Source organism: Dioscorea cayenensis, chromosome 3 (assembly GCF_009730915.1).
Source record: "Dioscorea cayenensis subsp. rotundata cultivar TDr96_F1 chromosome 3, TDr96_F1_v2_PseudoChromosome.rev07_lg8_w22 25.fasta, whole genome shotgun sequence".
NCBI classification, from domain to species: Eukaryota; Viridiplantae; Streptophyta; class Magnoliopsida; order Dioscoreales; family Dioscoreaceae; genus Dioscorea; species Dioscorea cayenensis.
Genome location: NC_052473.1, coordinates 5,995,587 through 6,005,479, shown reverse-complemented (window position 1 = coordinate 6,005,479; position 9,893 = coordinate 5,995,587). Strand labels below are relative to the sequence as shown.

Sequence of the window (9,893 nt, the reverse complement as noted above, 5' to 3'; positions counted from 1 at the left end):
TCCTGCTCCTAAATTCTGGCGATGTACTCTTCAACTGATTCTTCCACGACATCTTAAATGGTATCCGGCTCTAGCAAAAAGTAAAACGGTATGTCTGGTACTACAAATGTTTGAATTTTCTCCTCTACACTTTCAACCATTCTGGTGTTGGTGTCGATTAGTTCGGGTATGTAAATCATCCTTCTGAAATCAAAGAAAAGGAGAACAAATTAGAACGATGATAGAAAAGAAAATGTGAAATAGAATGGATAAAAGAATAGCTAAGGAAACAAAAGTGCAAAGTATCTCTAAACGCCTTTTCCCCGGCAACGGCGCCAAAAACTTGATAAGGCTCCCCGCAAGTGCACGGAGTTGTCGAAATAATAAATTCCAGGTGAGTGGGGTATCATATCCATAGGGAAAAGGGAATAAAAATACTTAATTTGCTTCTGAACTATATGAAAGATGAATAGTAATAAGTGTGATAAGATTCAATTCTTAAAAGTAAAACAACCTGAAAGAAAGCAAAAGTAAAGTAGAAGGTAAGGCAATCGATGAAGATGGGGTACCCGGGTATTGATCCACCTAAGAATTTTCTTTCAAGTCCAAGAACTCTTTATTATGTTTCCTAACTAATGCAATGGTGAGTTAGGGACATCCTTTAATGCATGGCCCTGAATCTGGGGTTAACCAAGCCTAATCCTCTACATGTCCCGGAGGAGAAGTTGAGCAACCTTTCAACCTCGCACTCATAAGAAGGATTGCATTAAGCTCTAGGGATTCCAAGTGATAAATCTCTTCCTAATTTTAGACCTAACCCTTGGTCCAGAAGAAAGGTCCCTAACCACAATTATGCCCTAGATGCTAAAATCACCTTCAACGCTTCACTCCGTTGCATTCGCAACTAAGCCCCAGCGGAGGGTCATCCCTTAGCTCATTTGCTCTATTATGGCCGCAAAGAACTTGAGGAATGGAGGTAGAATCTATCATACCAGAGGGAAAGGGGACGCTCCTGTACCTCTCGACTCACCCTCTTAACCCTCTCCAAACAAGCTTTGTCTAACTCTCGTGGTGTATCACTCACTCACAAGGGTTACCACATGAACTCTCAACCCTAGTGTCACTCTAAGGGAGTATTCAAACAATCAAACATTGAAGATTGGAACGCACAATAACATCAATTAATTGAAAGCGTAATAAAAAGATTCAATGAAACTAATACATCTTAGGGTTCATAAATACCCAAGTACCCACTAGGGGGTTTAGATCTCCATGGAGCACAATACAAATGATAATGAAATCAAATGTAAAAGAAAGCAATCCATAGGAAAACCCCCTTGATAGTCGTGGCGATGGTCTTATGGAGAGTCCTCTAATCGTCGCAAGATCCCCTTGTCCGGTATAAGATACGCTTCGCCGAATCAACCTTACGGAGGCTCCCTAACCAACCTTCTTCAAAAGAGATGACAATGTTGGAGCCATAGAACCTCTCTAAATCCCTAGCTAATACCTCTCAAAACCCTAGCCGCAGCCCTCTCTCAAGTTGGGAAAAAGATGGAGAAAAGAATGATGAAATCGGGGCTGAAATCGGCCTTAAATAGGCTGGAATCGGGATTCCACACGCCCCTGTGGATATTCCAAATGAGCCTGTGGAATTAACGCACAGGCGTGTGGAATTCCACACGGCCGTGTGGCTCCTCTGTTTTGCTCCTTCTTCAGCCGTCTGTGAACAGTAACGGCCCAAAAATATTCCCAAATCCATGCTTTCATTGAGATAACATAAACGAGCACACATTTACGTCGTAGATAATCTTTGTTCTTCAATAAAAGGTCACATTTGTGGAGATCTTGCTAAATATGCACAAGCCAAAATACTAGGATGTAACTACCTTCGTGCCCCTCTGAATCATTGCCTTAGCTAGAATACAAGGAGGTTGGCATACATTCTATCATTCTAAACCCGACTCATGTCTCCGCGTTTGAGCCTTCTTAAGATCTCCTCCAAATAATGAGTAAAACGATCTATAATGGCTTCTTTCGCAAATAATCGGCCTCACAACCCAACCTGCATAAAAGTACATAAATACACATGTATTAGTGCTAAAACCTGACAAATGTAATGCTCATCATAAAGAAAGAATGCTTCACATTCTTATCGCACAAGGACTTATCACTCCCCTTGCATATGTCCCGCAAATGCATGGGTTTGTCGAAGTAATAAAATCGTAGATGAGTGGGGTATCATACCCACAGGTAGTAAGAAATAAAAACACTTAATTTGTATTTTAACTAAGTGAAAAATGAATAGTGATATGTTTGACAAGATGTGAAATAACAAAAATAAAAGAACAAGAAAGAGAGGACAAGTAAAGGAGAAGGTAAGGCAATCGATATAAAAGGGGTACCAGGATATTGTTCCACTTAGGATAATCGTTTCAAGTGCAAGAAACCTCTATTATACTTTCTAACTAATGCAATAATGAGTCATGGAGATCCTTAAATACATGGTCCCAAATCTAAGGTTAACCAAACCTAACTCTATACATGTCCCGGAGGAGAAATTGAATAATCTCTCAACCTCGCACTCGTATAGAATTGCATTGAGTTCTAGGGATTCCAAGTGATAAATCCTCTTCCTAGATGTTGACCTAACCCTTTGGTCCAGGTGGAAGGTCCCTAGCCACAATTAAGCCCTAGGCACTAAAATTACTTCAACGCTTCACTCCGTTGCACCAGCAACAAATCCCCAGGGGAAGGTCATCCTTTAGCCCATTCACTCTACTATGACTGCAAAGAACTTGAGGAAATGGAGGTAGAATAAATCACACCAGAGGGGAAAGGGGACGCTCGGCTACCTCTTGACTGACCCTCTCAACCCTCTCTAATCTACATTTGTCTAACTCTCTTGGCGTGCCACTCACTCACAAGGGTTACTAATAAGAACTCTCAACCTTAGTGTCACTCTAAGGGAGTATTCATACAATCAAGCATTCAAGATTGGAACTCAAATAAAACATCAATTAATTAAAAGCATAATAAAAAGTTCAATGAAATGAATACATCCTAGGGTTCACAAATACCCAAGTACCCACTAGGGGGTTTAGCTCTCTATGGAGCTAATTACAATCAATGAAATCAAATGTAAAAGCAAAGAATCCATAGAAAACCCCCTCCATAGTCGTGTCAATGGTCTTGTGGAGAATCCTCTACTCATCCAATGGGTCCTTTGTCCGGCCTAGGATACACCTCGCCGGATCGGTGCCAACGAAAGCTCTTCCACTAACCTTCTTTCAGAGCCATAGAAACTCTCCTAAACCCTAGCCAATACTTCTCAAAACCCTAGCCGTTGCCCTCTCTCAAGTTTGGAGAAAAGATGGAGAAAAGAATCATCAAATCGGGCCTGAAATCGGCTTTTAATAGGGCTGAAATCGGGAATCCACACGCCCATGCGGGTGCCCGTGTGGATTCTCTATTTCCATCCTTTTTCATCAGGTTGTGAACAATACCCTACTACAGTATTTTTGCTACAGCATTTACTACGTCACCCTACTGCAGTACCACCCCGAAATACTCTCGAATCCATGCTTTCATCGAGGTAACGTCAACGGGCACATGTTTACGTCATAGATCATTTTGCTTCTTAAATAACGGACATGTTGGTGGAAATCTAGCTATATATACACAAGCCATAACGCTTTAATATGATTGCCCTTGTGCCCCTCCAAATCATTGTGCTACCTTGAATACGAGGAGGTTGTCACACAATCCCGCATTTCGAACCCGACTTTTGTCTTCGCGTTTGAACCTTCTCAAGATTTCCTCAAAATAGTGCACTCTTGATCTACATTAGCTTCTTTCTATAAGAATCAGCTTCACAACCCTATATGCATGAAGTAACATAAATATACACATATTAGCTATAAAATCCGATAAAAGTAATGCTCATCATAAGGAAAGAACACTTCGTATTCTTATCACACAAGTACTTATCAGCTTCCCTTAATTGATGTTTCTAATTGAGTTTCAATCTTGAATACTTGTTGAATAATTTCTCCCTTAGAGTGACACTAGGGTTGAGAGACCATCTTGGTAACCTTTGTGGATGAGTGACACACCATGAGGGTTAGACAAAGCAAGGTTGTAGAGCTTCGAGAGGGTGAGTCAAGCGGTAGTGGAGCGTCCCCTTTCCACTCCAATGTGATTTATCCTACCTCCACGTTCCTAGAGTTCATTGCGGTTATAGTAGAGTGAATGGGCTAAGGGATGTCCTCCGCTGGAGATTAGTTGCATGGGCAATAGAGTGAAGGGTTGAAGTGACTTTAGCACCTAGGGCTTAATTGTGACTAGTGGTCTTTCGACTGGACCAATGGTTTAGATCTATATATTAGAATAGGGTTTATCACTTGGAATCCCTAGAGTGTCTTGCAACTCTACACAATGTGAGGTGTTGAGATTGATCGATTTCTCCGTCGGGACATAGTGTAGAGTTAGTCACAGTTGACCTTAGGTTTAGTACTGTGTATTTAAGGATTTTCATGACTCATTAAGACTCAATTAGGAGAAATAATAGTTGGTCTTGCACTTGAAACATTAGTCTTAGGGGAGCATTGTCCGAATTCCCCACTTCTATCGATTGCCTTTTCACTCATTTTATCGTGCCTCTCTTTCTTATTTCTTTTAGTATGTTCATATAAATCTTATTCACACCATCATTGATTCATTCTCATCCTACTTCAATAGCAATCATTGTGTTTCTATTCACTATTCCCTATGGATACGATACCCATTCACCTGGGATTTATTATTTTGATAAACCAGTGCACTTGTGGGTCACACACAAGGAGCGTTTTCAGGAGAATTCTTCCACAATAATCACACCACGAAAATCAAGACAAATACTTGATAAAATCCACAAATAAACTCCTAGAATGCAAGAAAAATAAAGAAGATGAAATTAGTGCATCAAAGAGCTTACCGATGAAACCTTTAGAAAACTCAAGTTAAACATGAGGAAAACCACTAGATCAAAATCTCCATGGGATGTGGAGAAGATTTAGGAGAAGAAATGAGCGGATTTCGCCAAGAAATGGGTGAGAAAGAAGAGAGAAAGCAGTGGAAAAAGAATGAAAGTAAAAGAATGAAAGGAAAAGAGATGAGGGTGAGAGGTATAGGCCAAAAACGGGCCATGCAGACCCCATGCGGGCCGTATGGTGGCTACATGGCCCAAGACAAATTCTCAAGTTTTCTGGGCTGGGGAGCAGACGACCCCCACGAGGGCCGCATAGGGGCTGCATGCGGCACGACAGAACCCTCTGTTTGGTGTCTCAAGTGTCGTAGACGGCCTCCATGCGGCCATGGGATGGCCGTATGACTTAGAAATGTTTTCTAACCCCAGAAATTCTGCTCCAAATGATAAAACAATGATATGGTAGGTTGCAAAACTTCTCCAAAAATGAATGAAATGAATAAAAACTACGATCTAGCGTATGAAATGAAACAAAAACATGAGTTTCTCAAGAAGTTGCATGAGTTAATCACAATAAAATCGATGAGAGAAACATGCAAAGTATGAGAGCATGAACTTATTCACACAACAAAAACATAAAGTAAACACAAATACACTAAACAAGAACACAATCTACACTTAACTAAAAATACAAAAAGAAGAAATTGAAGAAATTGAAGCTTGGGTTGCCTTCCAAGAAGCGCTTGTTTAATGTCATTAGCTCGACATACCTCTTTCATACCTAAGGAGGCTTGAAAATGGTGTGTTTATCCTGGCTAGAAGTTGCATAAGAACTACCAAGAAATACGAAACATACCTTCTGGGATGGTATCAAATTGAAGGCCAAGCATGAGTTACCTTTTGGCCTCCATGGAAAGAGCTTGGGCTGGGAATTGTGCAATTTAAACTTGGGTGGATCCTTAGAGGGTTTGAACCTCCTTCCCGCTTCTTCTTTGGTCCCGACAAGAATTCCTTTGAGTACCCCACCACAAAATTGCTTGGGCCTCCAAGGTAAAAGCTTTGGTCGAGAGTTATTTAAGCTCGGCATGGGTGGGTCATTAGATGGCCTCAACCTCCTACCCATATTTTCTTCCTCGACTCTTGGAAAGTTGCCTTGAATTATCCAAAAGAGTTATTTGGGCTTCCAAGGGAACAAGTTTGGTTGAGAACTTGCAAGCTTTGTATAGGTGGATCAATTGGTGGCTTTAACATCCTATCCACAATTTTTTTCTCAACCATGGTGTGATGAACTTCAAGTGTCCATAACATTTGCTTGGGCCGCCAAGGAAACATTTTTGGTTGGAAATTGTCCAAGCTTGACATCGGGTTGGTTCAAGGATGACTTTGGTTTCCTCCCCACATCTTCAAATACAATTCTCGGAGATTTGTCTATGCACTTGAAAATTATGGATTGCTTGATGGAATGGTCGATATTGAGGCAAGTAGTGTCTTCAAATGTGGTCGATGAAGTTTCTTCAACTTCCTCAAATTTTTCCATGGACATGATCTCATCCTTCCCTTTATCTTCTTCAATTTCATCTTGATGTGGAACATCCACTATTTTCTCAAAAGGTATTAATGCTACATCAATTGCTTCTTCAACCTCCAACACCTCAATATCAACTTCCACCTCAATTTCACCGTTGTTCTCTTCCTTTCTAATGTCATTCTTAGATAAGTCTTCGATAGTTTGGGTATTAAAAATTGTGGTATTCATGGCTTCAAGTTCAGTGTCCGCATTCATCATAAATCTTGAAACACCTCCTATGTATTACATTCACATTAATTAATGACTGGAGGATGATAATGCACTGCTGTTGAAAGGAGGGTTCTTGTAGTAATATTTGGTAAGGGTATTCCCATTGTTGACTATGATGATGTACCAAAGAACTTTGTTGTCCTCTCCAATGTGGATTTGATAAGTGCTTGTGTGATATGAATGCGAAGCATTCTTTCCTTATGTTAAGCATTACCTTTCTCGGGTTTTTACACTAATATGTGTGTTTTTATGTTAGTTTTATGCAGGTAGGGTTGTGAGGCCGATTATGAAGGAAAGAAACCAATGTGGATCATAATGCACCGATTTTGGAGGAAATCTTGCTAAGGTTCAAACGCGAAGACAAAGGTCTGGTGTGAGATGCTAGAGTGTGTGCCAACCTCCATATTTTACTTAGCACAACCATTTGGAGGGCACAAGGGCAGTCACACTCAAGCATTTGACTTATGCACATAGAACAAGATCTCCATCAACTTATCCGTCATTAAAGAAGCAAAGCAATCCATGACGTGAACGTGTGCCCGTTTGCGTTACCTCGATGAAAGTATGGATTCAGAAACCATTTTAGGCCAGATACTATAGCAGAGTATGGCAGCAATGCTGTAGCAAAGTACTGTAGAAGCACTGTTCACTGCCGGCCGAGAAAACTGCAGAACAGAGAATCCACAGGAGCGTCCACAGGGGCGTGTGGATCCCAGATTCCAGCCTTATTTAAAGCCGATTCAGCCTCGATTTTAGCATTCCTTTCTCGATCTTTTCCACAACTTGAGAAAGGGATTCGGCTATGTTTTTGAGAGGTATTGGCTAGGGTTTTGTAGAGGTTCTACGGCTCCAACATCGCTTGTCGTTTTGAAGAAGGCTATTGGGAGAGCTTTCGTCAGCACCGATCCGACGAGGTGTATCCTAGGCCGGATGAAGGACCCTTAGTGACGAGTAGAGGACTCTCCACAAGACCATCGACATGACTATCGAGGGGGTTTTCTATGGATTTATTTCTTTTACATTCTATTTCTTTGATTGTAATTAGCTCCATGGAGAGCTAAACCCCTAGTGGGTACTTAGGTATTTGTGAATCCTAGGATGTATTCGTTTCATTGAATCTCTTTATTATGCTTTCAATTAATTGATGTTTATTATGAGTTCAAACCTTGAATGCTTGATTGTTTGAATACTCCCCTAGCGTGATACTAGGGTTGAGAGTTCTTGTTGGTAACCTTGTGAGTGAGTGACACACCACGAGTGTTAGACAAAGCTAAGTTGGAGAGGGTTGAGAGGGTGAGTCGAGAGGTACAGGAGCATCCCCTTTCCCCTCCAATGTGTTAGATTCTACCTCTGTTCCTTGAGTTCTTTGCGGCCATAATAGAGTGAATGGTCTAAGGGATGACCTTCCGCTGCGGCTTAGTTGCGGGTTTAATGGAGTAAAGCGTAGAAGTGATCTTAGTATCTAGGGCTTAATTGTGGTTAGGGACCTTCCACCCGGACCAAAGGGTTAGGTCTATAATTAGGAAGTGATTATCACTTGGAATCCCTAGAGCTCATTGCAATTCTGTGCGAGTACGAGATTGAGAGATTATCCAATCTCTCCTCCGGGATATGTATAGAGTTAGGCATGGTTGACCTTAGCCTTGGGACTATGTAATTAAGGATTTCAATGACTCACTGTTGCATTAATTAGGAAGCATAATAGAGTGTTCTTGCACTTGAAACGATTGTCCTAGGTGGAGCAATATTCCGGTACCCCATCGTTATTGATTGCCTTACCTTCTCCATTACTTGTGCTTTCTTACTTGTAGTTTTTACTTTTGAGAATTGAATCATTGTCACATATATCACTATTCATCTTTCACATAGCTAAGAAGCGAATTAAGTGTTTGTATTCCCTACTCCCTATGGATACGATATCTGCTCATCCGGGATTATTACTTCGACAAACCCGTGCATTTGCGGGATATACACAAGGGATCTTGTCATGTTTTTGGCGTCGTTGCCGGGAAGTAGCCATTTAGAGATACTTTGCACTTTGTTTTCTTAGTTATCTTACCATACATTCTATTTCATATATTCTTATTCTATCATCGTTCTGATTTCTTTTTCCTTCTTTTTTGGTGCAGCTCCAGGTTATAACCCAAGGGAACCCCTCAATATTGATTGAAGGAGATCATGAGCTTGAACGTAGACATAGAAGAAAAGGGAAAGAGGCTGTACAAGAACAGTCTAATCTAGCTGATTTGGAAGTGGAAGAATCTAAAAACATGGCAGAACAGAATGAGCAACAGTTAACATTATCTGATTATGCCAGACCTTCAGTGTTGGGGACGCAATTGAGTATTGTGCATCCCGCGATTACAGCTCAGATTTTCAAGCTGAAGCCGGCATTCATCCACATGTTACAGGAATCCGCACAGCTCAATGGTTTGGCCGATGAGGATCCAAACAGTCATATAGAGAGTTTTCTTGAGGTCTGTGATATGTTGAAGATAAACGGGGTGACGGATGATGGCATCAAGTTGCGAGCCTTCCCATTTTCCCTAAAAGGGAGAGCGAAGCAGTGGCTACACTCCTTACATAGAGCATCAATTACCACATGGGAGGAGATGGTAGAAACTTTTCTTGCCTGTTATTTTCCTCCCGGAAAATCAGTAAAGCTTAGGAATGAGATCTCATCCTTTGTTCAGTTGGAATTGGAGTCTCTATTTCAGACATTGGAAAGGTTCAAGAAGCTCATAAGAAAGTGCCCGCAACACGGATTTCCAGATTGGATGATTGTTCAGACCTTTTACAATGGTTTGAACCCGAGTACAAAGGCAACTCTTGGATGCGGCGAGGATGTACCTTAGGTAGCAAGACCCCCGATGAGGCCCGTCGGGTTAATTAAAGTAATGGGGTTAAACGACTACCAATGGAATGCTAGGGAGAAGAAAAAAAGGTGGCGGTCTCCATGAGATAGATGTCGTAACTTCATTGGCGGCTAAAGTGGAAAATTTGAGTAAGAAGTTAGATCTTCTAACTTCAAATAGAGTAACGGCCGTGATGAATTGCAACGGGTGTGGTGGAGGGCATGCTCCCTTCGATTGCCTGATCTCTATTGGTGATGTATCTTCGGTGGAGAACGTTGATTTTGTAGGTAATGGC

The 9,893-nt window shown here is 41.3% G+C and overlaps 1 non-coding gene across 1 annotated transcript; it reads right to left on the bottom strand.

The window, feature by feature from the left end:
- Positions 1 to 9,403: 9,403 nt before the first annotated feature.
- Positions 9,404 to 9,510, bottom strand: LOC120257719. Its single transcript, XR_005535808.1, has one exon. It is a non-coding gene; the product is annotated as a small nucleolar RNA R71 (small nucleolar RNA).
- Between the last annotated feature and the right edge of the window lie 383 nt (positions 9,511 to 9,893).